The following is an 11,159-nucleotide window of genomic DNA, read 5'->3' on the forward strand; positions in this document are numbered from 1 at the left end:
TGACACCGTGACCTGACAAGATTTTCATTTAGATAAACAGAGATGCAAAACAGCCTTGTGTCCCACTCACCTTGTTAGAAATGAAGACATCACCTGCTGTTGGTGGGGCAGATTCACACTTGTCTGAAGAAAAAATGAGCATCCACTACTCTGCGTTGGCCACAGTGGCGTGTTTTTTCTTCAGGGTGTGCTGCATACCAAATGTTCTCCAACATGTCTGGCTTCCTCTGGTGAACACAACAGTGTTTTCACTCACTGCCCACTTTACACCTCCCATTCAAATCTATTTAAATCGCGCTTTTCAGCAGCTTATGGCAAAAGGAGGCGATCTATTTTAGTTATAGTCATTTTTCTCAGTGCCAGCCCACTTCACACGTCTTCTAGGACTAGTAGAGAATTCACACCATGAAGAAAACTGATCAGGGCAGATGATCAGGATGAACAGGAGCTTCTTCTGCCGACAAACAATGTTGAACTCTGAGTGTCAAGTTATAATTGTCCTTGTTCAGCTGACAGTCAAACAATCAGGTCATCAGTCGATGAGTCTGAGGTCTTTTAAGTCACAGATTTCATATATAGCTCAATGCTCTTCACAGACGTGGATAGCTTTCCTCTCACATTTGAAATTGGGAAACAATTTCACCACCCTGATCACTCTTTATTGAAGCTGCACCTGCCTTACGGTTATATATATATCTTGGTGTTTCTCACCTCTCCCACGATTTTTCTTTCAATTTACCACCCTCACTCTTGCTCTCACTCTCGTCTCACAAGTCCCATCTTCTCTCTGCCTTCCAACTGTCATGCTAACAGACGTGCAGTCTTCCACACTGTACCCCTCTCACCTTTAATCATTATTTTTTATATCCTTTGTGACAGTGCGTGTGTGTGTTTTGTCCTTTACTCTTAAACTTTTCTACAAACTTTATTGTACAAAAAGCATTTTTACAATTTGACATAAAGAGTTGCACTCTTTTTATGTACAATCTTATGACATATACAAAAGAAATGTCCACTTAAACTGATTTTGAACAAAATTCATTAAAGTTTGCAGAATTGCAATCTGGAAAATGTATCAGCCTGAAAATAAATGTTTAGGATTGGAAAGTGTTAAATTATTAGCAATAATTCATAACTAGCTTTGAGTTAACTCACCATTGGGTTTCACAAAAGAATAGTTCACCACACAAAAAGCTTTTTTCCAACAGGCTGAAGTGAAGTGTTCTGTTATTACAATCTTAGTGGGACCTCTATCACAGAAAACAAACTTTTTAGAGACAGTTCATACATGATCCTTTTCAACTCAAAAACAAAAGTACTTTGTCTTATAGATAAAAAAAACTATACACAATTTCCAAGTAGTTTTTTGTGCCTTAGTGACAGACTATGCCACTGACTGCTAGAACATGATGAGGTTGCAGATCTCACTTGATGTGTTAGGTGGTTTGTTACACAGATAAATCTGGGAAGTCTTACTTGGACACTGGACTTTCAAAAAAACACAATGCTATTAGATGAATCATCTATCTACCACATGCTAATATAAGTAGTTGTAATTCTTTATGGATGGTGATTGGTCCAAATGACCTTTGTTCTAACAAGCATGAAGCATAAAGACTACAATATGGGTTGCCGAGTGATCTCATGGTCTCACAACTTCTTCCATGTCAATAAATCTACTCTCAATTTCTCTATTGAACAAACTGTATGTAGTAAGCAGCAGGTACAGTAGGGTATGAGTGCATGATTTCAGGCACAATCAAAACTAAAAAGCATTTTTAGGGCAAACTACCTCTGTCTGCAAAAAAAGTTTATTGCGTAATTAATAATCACAGTATTGAGGTCACGTGATCAGGGTGTTTTAATGTTTTACAGAAGCTTGTAGCAGACTCAGGGTGGGAGTTCCATGTCAAAGCGAAGAAGGAATGGATGGATGGATGGGTTAGGAAGACTGATAAATGGATGAGAGGGAGAGAGAGAGATGTGGTCAAGAGGACGGTGACAAAGTGCTTGATTGGATGACATGACAGGTGATTAGAAGTGTGGTTGAAGTGTTGTCTTGCCATCGGACCTTAGTTCACTAAAAGGCTTGCCTAAACTGTCTTTTGATAGACAAATCTTGCTATTTTAGTCTTTAGTTTGGAGGACTTTATGTTTTTTTTTGTAAATCATAAAACTGCAAGTCAGACAATAGAATCTACAGGATATTTTCTTGTTGTGGAGATTTCATCCTGTGTGACATGAGGCATTGTCCCAGTGTGATTCATCAGACTGTAATAATCAGATTAACTAGCAAGACCACAGTGCAGCTAGGTACCCACACAGGATCTTTCTGAGGGACATAAATGTCCTTCAATAGCACAGCCAGATATCCATGGAATAGTGGCTGATGCTTAGCTATACCACTGTCAGTATATTTTCACTTATTGTTGCATGTCATGCTGCAGTACACTGCACAGCAGCCAGATGCTTAAATATCTTGGGAGTGTACTTACTGTGTGTTATTACAGCCTGTTGATTCTCTCATAATTGTTGTCCTTACTGTCTTATTTTTAGGTTTATCATTAGGCAAACCAGCAGCTAAGAGGCAGCGGGTTTTAGGCAAACAAGGAGAAGAGTGAGAGAGAAAGAGAGAGAGAGACAAAGCTACAAAGGTGAGAGGGAGGGCAGCCAGGAAGAAGAGAATGAAACAGAGAGAGAGAGGGAGAGAAGTGATGACAGGTTATTTTTCACCTTTCCTCTCCTGACAGCTGATGTTATTTCCCATCCTCCTCGGACACACAGCAGATCCAATCTAAGGCTTCTCTGGACGGCCCTTCTGAAGCCCCATAACCAAATGAAATCCTTTATTACATACACCTTACACAGACTGCACACACACAGACACTCAAAGCAGGACATAGGAGCTGTACACTCCATATACCTGTGCCAAAATGAAAGACGAAATATCAAAGTCGTCATTTTACATGCACACACACACACACACACACACACACACACTGACATTTGATGCAACAAGATGTCCTTTAAACACACTAACAATGGATCTGCATTGTGAACATTGTGAACATAACACACAATTATACTGGAGGGATGAGAAAACACATGGGCTAAAGCACCCATTCTTAGCTAGTAGTTTTATTTGTAGGTGGGTGGTCTCAGTGTACGCTGCCTGGATGGGTGTGTGTGTGTGTAGTTGTAAAGACCAGCAGGGACTACATCAGGTGAAGGTTTAATTCTTCAGCTGTTCCTTCATTATTGTTCACAGGGCTGAGTATGTACACTGGAGACTATAAAGTATACACAGATACACTCATATATGAAAGCACAATACTGGAGAGCCATGTGTGTCAGGTCATAAAAATAAAATATCTTGCAGAAGAGCTCCGTCGTGAGTGCTCTAAATTATTATACCTTGTCTGTCTTTTTTTTTTCTAAATTCCTTTTGTTTCCTCCGTACCCTTTCTGTAATCTCTGCCAATCCATTTTTGACAAAATACATGATTCAGGAAGTGAATGAACTTAACTTTGAGACTCAAAAAGAAAGGCACCAAGAAAGAGAGAGTGATGACAGGTAATCAGATAGGTGTGAGAGAGGAGAGTCAAGGTGAGCATTTCTCTTAAATTATTACTATCGGGCTATTTCATTCTGTTAATGTGACAAAAAGAGGGGTCGTACCCTGGGAACTGTGGAAAATTGAGTTTTTATATGCACTGGGGGGTATGACTGTGAATGAGAGGATAAAGGAAAAGGTCAAAATTCTTGCAGTGACATTTTTCCAGCGATCACTGCTACAGTGTGTTTGCTGTGTTATTTAATTTTACAAACAATCAGTGGTGGATGGAAAAAAAATCACTTGTAGAATCAGATGCCATGGAGACAATGTATGCATCTTAACTACATCAACACACATATGCTTGTGACCATCATTTTCATATACTACTTTTCATGATGCATTGTGGGATACACTGAGTGCACATTACAGGGTTTAATGATCCTGACAGCACTACAAAAGGCTGAACACAGCATTATCAGGCCCTGTGGTGACTGTGGGCTGATTTTGGACACAGGCATGGACTTAGACCCCGTTTACACATACACATAAAAACTGAGACTTTTCCCTGCGTTTGTGCCTTTCATTTACTCATAAATTGAGTTTTCGCCTCTGAAAACGAATCTTTCTAAAAACTCTGGCAAAAGTAGAGATTTTGGAAAACGCTGTATTCGCATTTCAATGTGAACTGACAAAAATGGGGTACAACTGAGTTTGTGGCAGTCAGTTGGTGCGACCTTTTTTTGGGTAGTACGGCTGCCAGAGCAGGCTGTAGTCTAGTAATGGAAGCAGTCCGGGTAGCGTTTGCATTTCTGCTGGTGTAAGCACTTTTTACGAGTTTGCATTTGCAAATACAGCTCCTCTTACTATGAGGAGGAGCAGGGACATGTTAGGACTTGAGTTTCAGCAATTTTGGAACAACTTCTGACACAAAGAGCCAGATGTTGATAAGGCTTCTGATTGGCTTGCACAGCTTTCTCCTTCTTCCTACACTGCCACCCACAGGCCTGGTGTAGTCATGACAGCTCTTGGAGGGTATTTATGAAACTTTTTTGAAAATGATGATGTGTGCACGATGTTATTTTGGAAAACAGAGGGACAAAAATATTTGTTTTTCAAAATACCTGGCTATGTGTAAACAGGGTCTAAATACAGCAGGTAAAGGTAAGGAGACACAGGTGGAAACAATGAGGCAGCCAATCACAGAGGAAGGAAACAGGTTGTATATTAGACTCAGGGACAAAAGGAAAAGGGAAGTAAACCAAGCCAGCATCAAAGGAAAGACATTTAGTAAACCAGGGATAAAACCACTTGAAGAGCTACGTTTTAATTGTTGTGTGCACACAAGCACCTCAACATGAGTCACAAACAGAGTACCAAATGTGAGGAGTGGGGCAGAGGACTCCCAGTAAAGCAGACAGATGGCTTCCACTCCTCTGACTCCTCTGTTAATTATGATCCCCCTCCTCTGTAACTTCAAATACATTTCTCTTATCAGATTTTTTTTCTCTCCATGATCTGAACAATTTGGGATCGACTTTTCATTTACTATCTAAACATAACACATATACACTCATGGTAGGGTTTCAGATATTAAGTGTGCCTGTTCCTGAGTGGGTTTACTTTGTTGTTGATAGTAGATGGATATCATGTAAAATTGATGGCAGATTTCCCAGAGAGTTTGTTGCTTGTTTCTGCTGAGTGCTTTCTGGTGGGGAAAAAAGCAGAACAGCTACATCATGCCAAACTAAAAGCATTTTTCAAAACATCATCTCCACCCTGTACAACCAAAAACAATGTTGACAAGACCCACTGTTTCATGTAGAATGCAAGTTACTTATGTAGAGTTAGTTTTCATCTGGTTTGAAGGATCATTACCACAGTGCCTTAAAGGTAGGGTAGGAGATTTCATTCTAATGCAACCGATTAGTTCGGCAGTTTCACTTTAAAACAAAGAATATTAATCATCTGTTGAAGCTATAAAACGCTAAAAACATCAGCCAATCCTACGAGGCACACCTGCGTGTATAGAGTTGTTTGGTTGGCTGCTCTGTTCCTTCTCTGCGCACACCATAGAGGTACGTGCATGATGGCCGAAGTCACAGACTGGTTGTGTTGTTGTGCGTGTGTTTACTTTCAAAATCTGGCTGACTCTCACTGAGTTTTCAAAATCTCCTACCCTACCTTTAATGCCTCCTTTTTTTCCGATACTTATTTCTGATGTATCTAAAAGACTGTTGTGTTCTTTGATCAATGATTCTCTGATTAGCTGTGCTTGTGATGCTCCAGTATTGTAACCTCAGTTGTAAATAATGTCACATACTTGATTACACAAGTGAGCAGCTGTTTTGTGTTTTCCTGTTAGCGCCAGTGTTCCTGAAGTACACCCTGTTTTGAATAGGACGTGACAACCTTGCCATGCTCTACGCTGTCACTGGCCAGCAACCATCAGACCTACCAATATATTGTCAACACAATGTAATCAGATTTAGAAAACGAGATTATCGGCTGTGCTTTACATATCTGATTTGATTATTTCATCAGGACTGCTGGATCCGGTGACGGGCGATAATTCACTTAATGGTGGCACCATTTCAAAAATAAACCTATAAATAGCAAGCCTGCGAGTTAATTAATCTTTTGCTAGGACAGCTGTACATTAAATAAGTGTCAGCCTGATGCATCAGAATAATGATGCTGATACAGCAATAAAAATACAGGGGGAAAAAGTACTGCAGTGTTTTACAGAGAGGTCAGCAGCAGGTGGGGAGGTAAAAGTTTAAGTAAAACCTATTGATGGAGGTTTGCTTTGTGCATCCAGTGAAATGATGGGTTCTCCAGCAACAGCTGAAACATGGACTGTAAATAAAGATTGCCAGACAGTCCCTCACCTCGTGGTTTTTGCCAGACTATGATGTTAGCAGTGAAATAACCTCTTTTATTTTGTTGTAAACAACAATTTGATTGTAAACGTGGTTTGTAAACATGGTTTGTAAACCATGTGGCAAGTGGGTCGACTTTGATATGAGAATTTTATTTTGATGAGTGATAATTTATTTGCATGGTGTTGAAGTTATGTTTGATGTGTGTAAATATGGCTTATATGTGCTTGTAGTAGATTTTCTCCTGATATGCAATACGATTCGTTTTTTACATGGTTAGTACAGTGTTATATGGCTTTTATTTTTGGGTGCATGAAAAAGCCCCCATGCATGGGGGCCATGGGGTTGAAAGGGTAATGGGGATTGAGTCACTTTTAGAGCTGGCCTCTAGTGGCCATTTGAGGAAATGCAGTTTGTGCTGTTCTGAGTTGGCCTTCTGCTTAAGCAACACGAGCACTATAGCAATATTGATGCTAATATAGAAGATGATGATGCCAGAGAGTCATAAGAAGTCATTTCTCTGCACGTGCTGTTAATGAATATGTAAACTACCAGTGTCAAAATCTTGTTGCAGGATTCTTGTAATTCGAACGTTTAGCTGTTACAAAAGACATGGATGAATTTTTAATACACACTTATTTTTCCTCTGTGACTTGTTCAGATGTAAATCTATCCAAGCCGTTTGGCTTTGAACATCTAAAACACCTCCTCCCTTTAAAATACACTCCAGCTTTACTCAGTGGTTAACAGCTCATTCTTTGTCTGGCTCCATCAACGTAGAAGTTAAGCTCACCTGAGTTCAAGGCATGAATAATCTATCCGCTGCATGCTCCATTAAAAATGTAAGGATTTAAGAATGCTTGTGATTTCAACCTTGGTTCCTCACAGAGCTACCTCTGCCTCCACTTTGATTTAGTGGTGTGTTGCTGGGATTGAGTCAGTTTAGAACAAAGCAAACAGCAGCATCAGCTGGTGGAATAATTGGGACTGGACACCATTTTTTTTCTGAATGCTATCACAACCCACTCTGTTGACGGTTCCTAAAAAGCTTGCCATGTAATGTCCCAGTGGTGGACTGCATCCTCTTCCACTTTGCTGTTCTCTTTGTGTTGTCACCCCCATTTCTCAGGGATGCATGACATATACAAGCAAGAATAAAAGAAAGATCAAGCTCCCCGCTGAACGAAAAAGAGGGCAGACGGCATTAGCTGTTTGTTTTCTGCTTCCATTTCTTTGAGATGGTGGTGAGAAAAATGTATTGTACCAATGGCAATGGCATGACACAAGAGGCTGCATGCTTATATGAGTACACACACACGCGCACACACACACACACACACATGGGTGTCAGGAGGGAAGCCAGACAGCACATCCCACTGATGCCTAGTTAACCCTGATTCCTCTGTGTTTACCTGGCTTGCTGTGCCTGAGTAGGTAGTTTGTGTGTGTCTCTGAGTGTGTGTGTGTGTGTGCATGTTTCTTTCTGGAAGACTGCCTCTATCTTTGTGCAATCTTAGTGTGTCTGTACATGTGTGGATGTGTGGGTGTTTTAAAGAAACTGTGGGACCTGAGATTTCTCTTCTGAGATGGTCTTTTTAACTGATAAAAAAAAATCACGCTGTATGTGCGCCAATCTACCATTTTTGATTTTTAACACAAAACATTTCTTCTAAAAACATTGCAGTACATTTAATAACAAAGCCTTTAGAGACCTGTAAAAATGGATCTCATGAGCAGCCCCTCTGATGTCTATCAGCCTCTCTATAAAATAAATACAAATTGGATTATGACTTGTGGAGGTGTAAAATCTTTTCGGTAAATTGTCAACATAAAAAAAATAGTAATGGTTTTATATGCACATGTTACTTGATGTTAGATCAAGCTTTTTTTTAGTCTAGTACTGATCCTGATTTTGCAAACATCAGTGTAGCAAGTGTGAACTTCCATACAGCTTAACCTTTGCCTTTTTTTGCCAGACTTTAACAGAAATAGGGTCTGGCATTAAACGCCTTGAAGTATCACTTCATGTAAATAACGAGCAGAGGTTAAACTCTGGTCTTCCTCCAGGCTGCCTACTCTGTCAAAGCGTTTATGTTTTGTTTTGACTGAAGAGAGCGAAGCAGCTGGGAATTATGTTTCTTCAACAGCTCCGCAATCGAAATTTTAGATGCTTTGCATTGTTCATTTTCAAGTGAAAGCATCTTGTTGTGATTTAGTTACGGTAAAAAGCTTCTTCTTTTACATTCAGTCAGTTTTGCAGAGCTCATGGGAACTGACAGTCCGGAACATGTAGAATAATTACAGTCAACACGTGGATGGCCTAATTTTCTCTCTATACTAATTTGGACCACCCCGTGTGTACACGCTTACATGTACAGTATATGCTTTTTCAATGCAAAATGATGGCCCAAAACGGCAGTCTTGTCAATAGTAGTAGAAGAAATATAATACCACATCATGTATCCCTTTTCCTTTAATGTGCAGTGGACAAAAATAGGCCTGCAAACAGAAAATGTGATACTTGTTCCTCTCAGCATTCACACCTAATTAACTTCCAAACAGCACATTTTAGTCCAGTGACGACAATAGGATTCATTCCAGACAATATGCCAACTGACTAATGCCATATTTTACTTTATACTGGCTGTTCATTCTGCTTCACTTTTTAATGTTAACTTAAGAATGTTTAGAAGAACGCATCTTTTTCATCACATTAGCCCTGATTATATTATTATTTCTTGTCCTTTTTTGCCCCCAAAGAAGATGAACTTTGGTGATCTCACTTCCTAAATGTCACGATGGCACTGCGCAGCCTCAGAGTCTGAGGCTACAGAGCATCATCAGCTGGCAGGCAGAAAGAGAGACAGCCAAGGATGTGAGACAGACGGGTAATTAGGCAGGCAGGTGGACAGACAGGCATGCAGGAAAGACAACAGGCACTGTGGTCCAGAGGCAATGAATATAATATCCACGATCGCTCTTTAATCTCTGCTGAACAAAAACAAACACACACTCAGACACACACGCGGACAAAGCAGATGTGTGGCGGCAGCTTGCTCCTGTCTGTCAGTCCAGTTAAACTGCAGTCAGGCCAGTGTCACCCTGAGAAACAATAAGCTCTGTTCCTCCTGTGCGACTGAGACAACCTCAGTGACACACACGCACAAATACTCACTCAGTGTGTGACTGCCTTGGCAAAAGAGCTTTGTGGTCATGGCAAAGTGGGGGGAAAATGGGGATTTAAGTGTGTTGCTGCATCTATATTTGAGTATATGACAGAAAGTGAGAGAGAGAGAGAGAGAGAGAGAGGGAGGAGTGAAAGAGTGTAGCTGTAGCTTGTCCCCTGCACCCTGCATCAGAGAGAAGTCCTTTTGGCCTGTCATTCACCGTCAGCTTGTATTAGAAGACGAAGGAAACCCCTGGGAGAGAGAAACAGCAATGGAGACACAGAGATGAAAACCGCAGGAATGACAGAGGGGAGGAGAAAACAGAGAGAGAGAGAGACAAGAGGAAGAGAAGGAAAAAAGAAAGGAGAAAAAAAGAAAGGCTGAAGAAAAAAACAATATATATATAAGTGACAAGAGTAAAGAGAAATATTAAAACAAAGTCAAGGATAAAAATGAGACAGGAATACAAAATGTTATGATTAAAGACAAATTTAACAAAACTCAGAATTTATCCAGTGAAAAACAAAAAGTCATTGCATATTGATCCTTACCCTTCAAAAATTTGAGAAACAGAAATGTGTACATTTAATATGAAACTGTATCATTTGCACATCGAACATGTTTCAGACTCAGGTCAATGTTATCATTATTTAATATATTGATGAGTCTTTGACAACATTATACCCAACAACTGAAGGACAAGTCAAGTCTGCTGAATTTATATGTCAATTTGCTGGTACCCATGTGTGCTATAGAGCTTGTAAAAAAACTGTAGCTGAGAAAATAACTCAGTCACTTGAGACGCTTTGGCTTTGATACTACAGCATTTAAAGCCTGATAAACACATAGCAGATAGAAAGTTTGAATGAAAAAACTGAGCTATAGGAAATGAAGCCTTAAGTTTGAAGTTTTATTCTAATATCAAGTATAAAGCCAGAGCCAGGATCACCGTCAACATAGTTTATCACTAATATGTACCAAAAATATGCAGTTTTTTGTTTTAATGCAAATCTGATTCATGCAGTGTTTGTTCAGAATGTTGCATTTAGGACAGGGCCAGCTGCCGGTGTAGCTTGGCTGCAAATACCAGGGCTGAGGAAAGCTTCGTCTATAGTTATATACTGTCAATGGATGTAGCTTACCTAGGGAGGCTTTCCACTGAGATGCCTTTGCAACTGATCCCTTCATTCCTCATGTCATTTCTCTTCATACAAATCTGGGCAAACCTCACTCGAAGTGTGCACAGCATAACAATACTACTTAATAATACTAGCCCAATATGCAAAGCAAATGCTAACCAAGCTGGGAATGAATACTTGTTGAAACACTTGATAACTACAACAGTTAGCATGAAAAACTACCACTTCACTGTCAGGTGAAAATGAAGTTGGTTTTGTAAGCTTCTGATTTTGTTATGTTAGTGGAATGAGCTGCAGTCAGTCAATGAGCCCCTCTAACTTTCCTTGCAACAAACAACTGTATAACAATAGACAAACCATCAGTGACATCCCCCATAGGTTTCATGAAGAGACTTTTATTTTAATCTGACCATGTTG

Source organism: Parambassis ranga, chromosome 6 (assembly GCF_900634625.1).
Source record: "Parambassis ranga chromosome 6, fParRan2.1, whole genome shotgun sequence".
Taxonomy (NCBI): domain Eukaryota; kingdom Metazoa; phylum Chordata; class Actinopteri; family Ambassidae; genus Parambassis; species Parambassis ranga.